Here is a 12,456-nt window from a genome sequence, read left to right as displayed (position 1 = left end):
TGTTCTGGAGGTGTCTACATCAGATCTTCCGACAGGCAACGGCGCCTGTGTGATTGTGCTCCATGGAGTTCAAGATGTGATCCACCTGAGACGACGAAGCGTGTGCTGTACACCACTGCCCATCCTGGGACGTGCTTGTGGCCTCCACCGTCTCCAACGCGAACCAGGTGCTGTGTGCGGATGGAGTCGCCCACGTTGGAGATACCTTCACTCACCTGGAGAGACGCTGGGGCTCCTGTACAGCACTTTGCTGCACCACTAAGCACCAGTCCAGCATCAGAGCATACTGGTAGATGAGATGTTTCCTAATGCATTTGAGGAAGCCACGGGAAGGTGTGCTGTGTGTTTGCCTCGCACTCTGCTTTGACCTCCCGCAGACAGGCATCGCCTTCTTATCTGTCCTCAGCATTTGGGCTTACAGGTGCAGAACCGACTCCAGATCTCACCACCCCCTCCCTATCCCTTGCTGTTCCCTCTCTTTCCTTTCACTGCACTCAGACCTTTCTGTGATTTGAATTTTTTTGCCTCATATCAAGAGCTGTAGCTTGCTCTCCTCACACGCTCTCCACCCTCACCCCTGCAGCATGTTCCTGATCCAGGAAGAAGGGAAACCTCATGCATGGTGGTCACGTTGCCTTGGCCTGGCCCCATGTGACCCCCAATGGGACCTGCTGGGTAGTGGGAGGGCTAGGAGGTTTGGGGTGACCCAGACTGCGTCACCATCTCCTTTCTCAGCACTGGGACCTAGAGCTGCCCAGCTAAGGAGTTTCACCCTAGCTGTTGTACATGTGCCTTCATATGTGGGACCAGCTTCAAAACAGTGTCCTTTCTAAAGACGAGCCGTGAGTTTGCTGACCGCTGGTCCCCTTCTTCCCAGCCAGGACTTGCTTGTCTGAGTTTCCCACCTCCTGCTCGATCTGTGAGTGTGCAGAGGTGATAGCTCCCGTGCAGCGTCTGCCCATCTCCCTCCAGCCTCCCCCTGCTTCTCACACATCTGCTCCCCAAAGAGCTCCAACACACACCTCCAGTGGGGGACCAGGGGGCACTGTGGGTGCTGCATGCTTATCTGCATGGCGCTGGCTCTGAGCGTGAGAGCTGTGGCTTGCTGTGCCTAGTGTGGGGGGGAGAGCCCCTCATCTGCCACCCCCTTGCCCCGTGCCTGGGGCTAGCAGAGCTGCCATGACCAGTGTCAGGAGACCGTTGCAACCACTGCTTCTCTGGCAGCAGGTCCCAACAGCCCTGCCAGCTCTTGTCATTGCTCCCCAGAACAACTGGTGCAGCTTCCTACTTCTGGAGCTCAGGGGCCCATTTCGTAAATGACATTTTGGCAGCAGCTCAGCTGGGGACGTGGCTGTGATTTCATTCCTCTGCAGCCAAGGCACAACGCCTGTTTGCAGAGGCTGCTCGCTGCACAGGTCATCCTGCACCCCTGCGTGCCAGCCTGCGCCCCTGTGCCCCAGCCTGCGCCCCTGTGCCCCAGCCTGCGCCCCTGTGCCCCAGCCTGCGCCCCTGCGCCCCAGCCTGCGTCCCTGCACCCCAGCCTGCTCCCCTCTCTTCCCCCAGCTACCCGTCCTCATGGCTGCCAGCAGCAAACAGCTCTCCCGTGACTTCAGGCTCTGCAGAGGTGGCTTCTCACCTGGATGAGACCTGAGTACCTTCAGGTAGAGCAAGCTAGAAGCATGTGGGCAATGAAGATGGGTCTTCTGTAGGGTCCCCTTCAGAGGCTATGGCTGTGGTTTGACCTCAGACAGGTATTTAGACCTTCTTCCCTTTGCAGGGGGTGTAAGGGGTACTGCTCACCTTGGGCTGTGATGCCTACACAGCGCAGGGTGTCAGGGATGGTTGGTAAATCATGCTGGGGTCCTTGGAAAGGTTTCCTGGTTACAGCCTATTATGCTATGGAAGAAGGACTAACAGACAAGCAGAGTATCAGTAACACAGCTTTTGAATAAAATCATCCCCAAATAGAAATAGATGTAGAATAGAATGGGATAGAACAAACCAGAACAGATCAGAATAGAATAGATCTTTTTCACAATAGGAAAGGATCTATTTGCTTTGCTCCTGATGTGCAGCTATTAACATTGCACAGGACACCCAAGAAAGGGAAAAGGGTGCAGGATGGTAAAGCAGGCTCCTACCGCCCTGGTCATCCTAACCCTCTTCAGCACAAAGACTGAGCTGTAATGCCCCAGAAGGATATGACCCATGTATTCATTCTGGTCACAGAGAGGACACAAAAATATCACATTTCTCTCTGACAGTATTGCCTTCCTGTTGAATGAAATTTCTATCTCATTTTAAACCTCTGTGACTGGCAGTAGACTCAGAGCCGGGATGGGCTGTGGGACCAGTGCTGCCATCCACTTGGAGGAGTGCACATAGATCAGAAAGCGCAGTGAGCTTTTAATAATGTGTCTACACACAGCCTATCTCAGTGGCTTTTTACACTTTCTGTTGTTCCAGGAAGATAACGCTTCACAGAAGCTATAAAAGACACATCATATCTCAGTGACACTTTGGGACAATGCAGGGTAAAATTCAATTAAATGCAAAATCCAAAAGAAGTCCGACAGAGTTTCAGGTGCTTTTCAATTTGTCACTTTTCAATATTTCTTGAAATTCCCTAGAACCAAATATCCAGAGGTCATTTCAAAAGCTAACACGAAGAACGTGCCGGAAGAGTTTTCATCAGGGGCCTTGACTTGCCTTATGATAGAAAACTCTTTCCATGAGTCTGAAATTTGGGACAAGTAGAAATGTTTCGCTGAGTAATTACACCCATCCGTATCTTCATCACAGATTTTGATTTTGCAGAAGCTGATACTGAATCTGAACCAACACGCATTCTGGTGCCAGGGGTGTTTATTTCAAGTTTGCCATTCTCCTCATCTCCTGTCGTTTTGTGATTAAATGCCTCCTGTACCCAGGGAAAACCTCCACACCGTAGGATGTGATGACAATTAACACCTCTTTTTCAGAAGGCATGGGGCAGTAAATTAAGCTTTCTTATTTCATACGGGCTGATGAAATCCATATAGATTTTCCTTTGTATTTGGAATACTATATAGTGGGAAAATCTGTGTGCTTTCCATCAAGGTAAAGCCCTAAACTAATTTCAGGGAAATCAAACCCTACATTTTACATTTAAACGATTTTCAGGAAAGGGCTACTTGTTTCATAGACTATCCCAAAGACTATAGTGGGTTTTGGATGATGTATTACAGTATCAATAAGCTCTATACTACCAGCACAATATCTATTACGGTACCTGAAAAAGACTGTATTGGCTGCAGTATTGACTGTCTTCAATATTAATCGCTTTAGTTTACCAAAGACACATTTACAGTAAAGGAGGGCAAGTTGTTAACATGTTGTAAGCCTGCGACTGCCATGGAGAGTAAATACCATACAAGGGCAGACCCAACCCCCAATACGCAAGTTTGGTATCAAGGAAACGCAAAAGACTGTGGGGTGGGAAAATAGCATCTGGCTGAATTTGCTAAGGGGTGGAGGACAGGATTTTGTTAATGCATGGGGTTGAAAATCAGCCCCAGAAAGACTGGTAGGCTGATAATGAAAAACATCTTCTGAAAAACATCTTCTGACCCGTTTTTACAGTCATTTCTTCCTTTGCTCCTGCTGATCTGGTGAGCTCTTGGCCTCATCTGTACCATACTGAGGCTCACTTTTATTCTAAAAGTTAAAAAAAAAAAAATTCTTGGAAGCCAAATATTCCTGTATGAAGCCATTCACATTCAACTGAGCTACAAGCTCCTCCATCCTCTCCCCAACCCCAGTAGTTTGCAGGGTTGCTCTCTGCAATCCTGTGGGCTCACTCCCACCGTGATGGCTTTCTGCTTTCCGCTGGCAGCCACTGGTTGGGCCCCAGAGATTTCAGTAGATGGGAGATTTCAACACAAATTTGTTTTGCAGCCAATTAAAACTGTTATTCCCATTTCAACACCCCAGGCAAGCAGCAGAAAGTTTTCAGTCTGCTTGTGGTTTTCAGTCTCCCACTCTTGTTCAGCTGTCCAGAGGCAATGTGTTGAAGGAGCAGGTTGTTCACGAGACCCATGTGCCAACTTATCAGCAACTCAGCTGATTTCGCCTTTGACACAGGGTGTTTCCCAGCTGCTGCTTTGAGTGTGTGGTTTAATGCTGTGACCTCCTAACACAGCTCCAGGAAGGCTCTGCTAGGACAACGAGACAGAACTTTGAATGCCAGGCCCTTTGATCTTAGAAACAAGAAGACCTTCTCAGCCCTTCTGACCAAAGATTAAAATCTGTGCAGATGTGATGAAGTCTTGAATCTGACATCCTGCAGTCAGAGCGTTTCTTACAGAGAGCTATCCAAAGAAGCCAGAAGAGGTTCTTGCCTCCAAACCCCAAGGCCTTTTAGAATAAAGCCTATAATACTTAATTTATAAATAAAGACAACTCCAAGGAGCTAGAGAAAAAAGAAGGAATAGAAATAGGTTTATGTGTATATCTTCATCTTTGTTGCCAGCAGTTGCCTGTTCCCAGGCTTGGCTTCATGTAACGCTGGAGCTTTGCTGCTTGGGGTGAACTCTGCACAGCTCATCCTGTCTCTAGGAGGGCTTTTTCTGCCACTCCTTAGCTTTACTCTCTGCTCCTCAGTCTTGTCAGTGGTTTCTTGGTCTCGCTTGGAGCCACAGGCTCCCTGCTCCCTGCTGTGCCTCTTCTCCTCCTGACCGGTGCCCCCAAACCCTGAGCCCTCCCACTCCTGGTGCTGAGCTGCTCCCAGGGCAGAAGCATCCCCCTCTTCATTCCTCCCTCTGAGAGCTGCCTGATCTGCTCAGACTCCCTAAGGGAAGGGAACCCACAACCTGAGCAAAAAAAAAAAAAGAAAAAATACAATCTCTCACAGGGGGATATGTGGAGTTCAGGGAGGATCCTTGAGAGGAGGGACAATTTAAAGCATGAAAAGCCAGAGGAGCTGCAACCGCTTTTGTTCAAAGCTAAGATTCTAGACCGTTGCGTTTGCTGAATTGTTGAATTCACCACCAAAACCTGCAGGAACGGTATTGCAGCCTGCAGGTTGTACAGGAGTTTTCTACTGGCCCTTGGTGATTATACTACATCAGAGTAAAGGCGGATCCGTTTCCCAAAGGGCAGGTGATAGTTATTTACCTTTTGAATAAATAATTCAGTCTTACTAACGCAGACGCTTACATCATTTCAGTTCCCCAGTTGCTCACTGACACCTTCTTTAAAAAATCATTCTCTGATGATTAATGCCTGGTAATATTAGAAAGACATCCAGATGCTGAGATGTGTACATTGAATCTGCTGATTTGTTTTAATTAGTTTAAGAACCATTATTGGGTAGCTGAAAAGATGTTAATCTCTTCTTTGCCTGGTGCAGGCCTTTCCAAACCACAGCGCTGGGCAGACACAAGGAAAAAGGAGGAGAGTGACATTTGGGAGAAGGTATAGTTTACACACATCAATTTTTCCTCCAAAAAGTGTGCGCACTGAGCGTTTGATTTTTGTGTTCCAGTGATGCACGATGAGCCAGCTTTATTTGTCAAAGGCCCATATAGGTGCTTTGGGAGAGATAAAGCCCACAAACTTTACAGTACTTGCAGCTAGCTATACTGCTATATGTGCTGTAACGTCACAGCTTGGTGTGCATGCTGTCCGTTGTTATGGCTCGCATGATGAGCTATAGCGCGTTAAAATTTGTAACTTGACCAATTTCGCTAATCTATCTCTTCTTGGTAGAATCTGGGAGAAATTCATGACCATAAAAAGTCCTAAAGTCTGCCGCTGAGGACAGACCTGTAAACTCCGGAGTCCTTCAGATGTCTGCAGGCACTTGAAATGCCTTTGAGCACTGCATGAAATTGTGTCGTAGTGGATGGGCTGGGGAGGTCAGGGCTTGGTGGACGTCTGGATACAACTGTAAATTGGGATTCTGCTGCTAATGTTCCTCCAGCACAGAGACCTGGGGAAGCAGGAATGCAGGAGCACCCGGAGAGAGTGGACTCCACGGGAACCCAGGAAAGACTCTCCATTTCTACTAGTGCTCGCTTAGTCATGCCATTGCCGTCCCAGGTTTTGTACCATCGTTTAAAGCTCAGACAAGGGTAAGGCATTCCGTTCTGCCGGGGTGGCTTCAGCCATGCCTTTTCCATCTGTTGGGAAACTGCTCTAGCAGTTGGCTTACAAGTTATGTCCACAGCCGTAGTGGAGACGCTCTCAAGCCTCATTTCAGCCACAGTACAAAGCAGGACTGTGGCTTTCCTGGGCCAGGGCACAGCCAGATGTCTCCTCATCGCAGGGGTCTGGGGACATCTAAATTCTAGTCCTGCTCTGGAGTGTTGTACAGGAGGACCAATCCATCATTGCTGGGACAGGTTAATCTGATTCATCAAGTCTCAGCTAGCAGATTGAAGAGTAATTTCTTCTCACTGAAAATGTGGAGGAGTCACGTGTGCTTGGACATCCAGACAGGATCTCACTTTATCACTTAAGAAGCCATTAAGCAGTTGAACAGCTGGGTTCAGCTTCATATCCACAAGGTGAGGGTGCTGGTTGTGTTCCCTGGCTGCAGGAGAGCCGTTGGGGCGGGAAGCGCGGACACGTTCAGAGGAGAAATATCATCTCCCCCGTGTCTCTGCCCAGCTTCTCCAAGGAAGGGTGTAGGTGGTCCACCCAAGAACGGTCTACTATGGGGAAAGGCTGCTCTGCAACAGCCATGACTTAGGTGTGAAAGTCCCAGATGGTTCTGAACTGAAGGCTCCCTGGTCCTCTGGGAAGAGCTGGCCAGTACCAGGTGGCTCCCTCCCAGCGCTGTGGATTTTTTCCCCCTCTTTCCTTCTCAAACACAGCAGGTACAATCAACCCTAGACTGGAAGAAGCATATAAAGTGAGTATGGCAACCACGGTCAAAAGAGAGGATATGCTGACAAAGGTCTGAGGCTCCTTGGCTCTCTTCCTGCTGCACCACGGCTTTTCTGAGTGACTTCAGGGCTGTACCTCAAAATATTTCTTCCTCAGCATCTGTTTCTATTTTAAAAACCAGACACTCTCCTATTTTACTGACATTTCTAGAGTGGCTTTTCTTCCTTGGCTAGTGAGAGCTGAAGTAAAGAAACTTTTCTGTGACACACTGCTTGCTCGTGTAAAAGCAAGGCAGCAAGCAGAGCAAAAGGAAGATGAAGAAAGAGTCAAAATTACAAGAAATGTTGGGGAAAGACTGAGTAAACACAAAAATCAGTAATAAATATGAATTAATCCAGTCCATGTCGTTGACATCCTCTGTGCTATGTCTAATTTTAACGCTAAATTTGCACTGCTTCCAGTGACATAATTAGCAATTGCATGCTTAAGTATTAATAATATTTGCAGTTGATTTTATATGTGAGGGGAGGATGTACCAGTTACCCCTTGGTCTGGTGGTCACTTGGGCTAGTGGCCCCTTGCCAGGAGGTAAGGGTTATCCCCCTCCACTTCTCTTCAAGAAGGGAGCAAAGCAAGGGATGTCTTCTCCTTTCTTCCTTGTGCCCCTCTTTCCCATCCCACAGCTCCGCGCGAACGCCAAAAGACCAAGTGCCATTTCAGATCTGAGCCAAGCAAGCACAAGCAGTCGGTCCAACGGAGCTCTGCCAGCGAGATCATTTTATCTGTCTGTGCATTACTCACACTTACAGTGCTCTGTTTCGGCTGCTTTGTCCACAATAAACCCCACCGTGATTTAAGACCAGCGAAGATTGCTCGTGATCTTCTATTTCTCCTTTAAATGTGGCCCTTCCTCTGTTATTGCTGTGTGTGATGGTGTTCCAGCTCAGATTTGTTTCCATGACCCTGGGGAGCTCTGCGGGCTCCTCTCCAGTCCCCTTGCCTGGATGATGGGCTCTGATGTGCTGCCTCTGGTGGTCTGAGGATGATGCAGTGAGGACTAACAAAACACTCCTCCAGGAAAATTTTAAGTTCTAAGGAAATGCATTGACAGACATGAATTGTTCATTCTGCTGGAAATATTCACATCTAGGAGCAAACAGTTTTCCTCCTAAGAAACAACCTGGTCATTTTGAACTTCAAATCTACCCATCTGACACACCTTAACAAAGTCTGCAAGATATTTTCTGTCTCTCCAGGAGATTTTTTAAACACAAAAATGCTCTCCAGAAGATCTTGGGTCCCAGAATTGAGTGTTGATGCATAGGTCTGTAGTATAAGGGGACACGTAATACATGCAGAGGGATGTCTGTCACCCTTGCAAAATACTGGTTCGGTATGTGGGAATGCAGGGTGGTCAATCCATGTGGATGTGCTGAGCTCCATAAAATCCATTCAAGAAGAAGTTCTACCTCTACCACCACTGTTGGAGAGACACATGCAGAAGTTGAGTTTCTTCAAAGGCATCATCCTATAACAGATTTTAATCTTGTATTGAGAGGAGCAGGCAACGTAATTTCTATACTAGGGGTGCCAATTAATTTGAATTTCCGTTCAGCAGATGAACTCGCCCATACGGCCAGCTGTTTCCTCAGCCCTGCCACTGGAGCAAGTGTCAGAGGGCTCTGGAGGAGCAGCATATGCACGGCCAAAGCTTTGCACCCGGCAGTGACTTGGCCAGCAAACTGACTTCGGCTGTAGGTCTGGGGGATGTGCACATCAGGAGCAGTATTCAAGAGAAGCGATTGTCCTGCATGCAAGCAGTCCTAGGGTTCATTCTTCAGACAACTCACCAAAAATAATCTACATTCCGTAAGTGACACAATTTAAGGAGTTGCAAGTGTATGCATTCAGGTAGTGGAGAGTTGCTGAGCTGGCACGCAGGTTTAATTCAATACTCGAAGATCCCCTCGTGACTAAGGGGAATATTGGCACTATGCGTTATTGCTACAGCGCGTTGGTGCTTCCAAGGGGGATGCAGCTCCTATGGCAACATGATTTAAATGTACAAACTTACACTACATGGTAGGGTATCTTTATCTCAGCCTGGCAATCAAGGTGATCACATTGCCTAACCGGGGGCAGAATACAGCTTTAAATTCTAATCCGAAACAAATTATATTACAGCCTTTGTGTATACATTCATTCACAGAAGCCTTATGTAGATATTCTGGCATTTCCCAGTCACGTATTTCTATAACTAACTGTCTCACCAACGACACTAACATCACACAGTGATACATTTTTTCATGCTTTATGAATGCATCTTTGCAATGGAATAGCTTCTTACAGCAAGCATAGCAGTTTACTAACTTATCACTTTATCCTGTTTTTGCAGCATTCTGAAATGATGATCATAGCTGCTGTTCCAGCTTTGTCTGTCCCAAACCTGTCTGTCCTGTAGAAAGACCATTCCTATGGGATCTTCCTGAAAGTGACTTTCTGCTGTATTAACAGCTCTCTATATGCAGAACGTAATGTTTCAGCACATTGGCTCCTTCAAAGCTGTATTATTAGGCACTGTGATTTCAAAACCCTGATCAACCTAGTCTGAATTCAGTGCCCACCCTGCTTTAAGCAGCAGGTTGAGAGACCTCCTGAGCTCCCCTCCAACCTGAATTGTTCCTGATTTTATGTTCCTTTTGCTCAAGACTGTACGACAGGAGATATCTTGGAGAGCCCTGCTCTACCTGCAGTGCCTGTGCGAAGCACGGAGCCAGGCACTACTGCTTTCCAGCGGCATGGCTCTAAATCAGATCTATAATAGCCGCATGACTCAACGCTGGCTATAGCCGCCGTATCATTTTGTGTCTGCTGCTGTTGTGCTCGGTTTTGTCTGCAATGTGAGCTGTGAATAAATGCCCTGTGAGGTGCGGTGTAATTGCTTAGCTCTGAAATGGTTTCTCTCGCTGTGCTTCCCAACCTGTGGGTAACCTGGAGCTCCCTTAAAGCAGGACGGTATTGTGCCCACAAAACCACCTGCTTTTTTTCTCAAAACAGGTGAAATTTTGTACTGTTCAGCAGCCACATTCATTAGAAACACAAACCTTTAACATCACATGTAGGAGCGCTGGTTGAGATTTGTCTTTCCAACGGCCAGTGCAGAGCGTGCATGGTCTTCTGTTCCCAGGCCCTACCTATGCAGCAAACGCTTTCAAACCTCAAGGATCCCTTTGTTATAAATGCCAGCGTATTGCTTTCAAAGGCTGGGATCGAAGCATTAAAGGAGCGACAGAGACAGAGCGCTGATCTCCCCCGAGAAGTGTCTCCTCTGCCCTCAGGTTTGGTCCACATGGGACAAAATCCTATCTGCTTTTGCCTTTGTTTTTCATCTTTGGGTGTAGGACAGAAGGTGACTCTGGTGAGATGCTGCGGGACAGTCCCTCGCTGAGCACAGGTATATTCTCTGCAAAGGAGGAGCCAGAGAGCCCATCTGCAGCATTGCTCTGCTGTGGGGTAACAGTGGTACCTCTGGGGAGGGAGGGCATTTCTAGTTGCATTTTGAAAAAGAAAAATCATGATCAGAATCACTGTTTGAATAGGAATTATTTTAAAGGGGTTGTTTAACAGCAGTAGCTAAATGCGGTTATTTTAAAATCAGTGTATCCAGATAATTGCATCAAAGGCTTTAAAAAGATCAGACCGAGGAATTCTCTGAAACACTAATGGAGATTTCCAGTAAAAGTGAAGCAAGTGGGGAGCTCCAGAGAGGTGGGAGAAAGGCTAAGTGATTGTTACAGGTAACTCCAGCCGTGAGGAAAACCACAGTAGGCAACAGACCAGATGAGTGATACAGGGTTAAAGGAAGACTGATAATAATCGATGACTGATGCCCATTTATTGGAATTTGGTTGCAACCAACATTTTTTCTTTTTGATGGGACAACCAGCACCGTGCTGATACAATGCTCTTCTGGACAGTGCTTGTCTTGCTATCGTAAAACAATGCCTTGCAGGAGAAAGGCAAGTGAAGCCCACCAGAATAACTAGTTGGGATAGAGGCTTCTACATTGTGATACAGAAAACTGCAGCTACAGATACTGTTAAATGCATTTGCCCGACAAGTTCAGGACTGCAGAGCTGCCCAGGACTCTGAACATCTCCACAGTGCAGAAGTGCTGTGGGTGAAACATTTTTCTTGCTTAGATCCACAGAGGGGCAGTGACCAGGTGGAAAGACCCCAAATATCAGCAGAGGTCCCTCAAGGGGTCCAGTTTCCCAGAAATGCACATCGCATGCCGGCAATGGGACAGAGGATGCCAGCAATCGTTATATGCACTGACAAAAAAAACTAGTGCTGAGGATAACAGCACCTACCACTTGCTTTCTAGGCTGACGGACAGCAACCCCACATCCCTGAAGTGGAAGCAAGGGAGGATGGCATGTGTCTGTGTCCTACTGATTAAAGCTAGTAGACAGGATAATTATCACTGTTTAATGTAAAACAAGGAAATAGTTCAGTAAAGAGGCTGTGGCACCTGGCTCCTACATTCCTGGAGACTGCCTGGAGAGCAGACCGGGGATGTGGCCAGAAGAGGGCAGAAAGGGCAAGCAGGAGGTGGGTTGGAGGGGGCTTTGCAGGTGCCTCTGCCTGAATCCTTGGGGCCCCTTGGCTGCTGCTCTCCCACTCACAAGGGTTGGGAGGAAGCTCGTGGCTCTTCTTAAAGCAGGGCTTTGGAGGACCTTTACCCCTTTAGAGGCAGTGGGGTTGGTTATGACCCTCAGACAAGAGTTTATTCATCGTATGGCATGTAAGACTATTGGGATTCTAGTGACATGATATCTGACAGGGACTGAACATGTTTCTCACATGATGGTGAGACGACAGCACATGGGTTCAGCCTCGTCATCCTTATGGAATGCACAGCAGGGACTTGGATCAGTGCAGAGGTGCCTCACACAAGAAAGAGATATTGAAGAGAAAGAGCTGAGGTAAATGTGGGGTAATATATCAGCACAGTACCTTACCAAATGCTGGTTTTGTGTTCACTGAGATTGTATGTTTTTCAGTTTAGCCTTTGTTCTTTTTCTAAAAGAACTGGTCTAATTTCGCTACGGATAGTAGACTTGAAGAGCAACAAACAGAGATAATATCCTGGAAGGACATTTATAGATGATCGTGGTGGTCTTCCTGGTCTTACTGCCTGTGGTGTTTCTTTTACTTCATGAGGTACATGCTGACTGTGCCACAGCGGATGGGGAAGGAAGGCAGTCCCTCCCCTAATTATTTTAAGTCCAATTCTGAAGCAGAAATTTGAGAAAACCTTGAGGAGGTTGAAGTGTGAAATCCTAATTTGCAAATGTTACCCTGAGTGATTGATGGGTTCATTTGGAAGACTTTATCTTACAAGTGTTATCATGTGGCCTGAAGAGAAAGAAGAACACATTTATTTGCAAATGACTTGCATGAGACAACTGATCTTTCTCATCATGTTTCTCAGCTGTTTTTAGGGATCTGCCCGTAGGATGACGGGTACAGGGTCTCCAGGCAGCACTGGGAATCAGACAGGGGAACACTGTCAATGAGCAC

This window comes from Leptosomus discolor, chromosome 16 (genome assembly GCF_034619465.1).
Source record: "Leptosomus discolor isolate bLepDis1 chromosome 16, bLepDis1.hap2, whole genome shotgun sequence".
NCBI classification, from domain to species: Eukaryota; Metazoa; Chordata; class Aves; order Leptosomiformes; family Leptosomidae; genus Leptosomus; species Leptosomus discolor.
Note: the sequence above shows the minus strand (reverse complement) of the source record.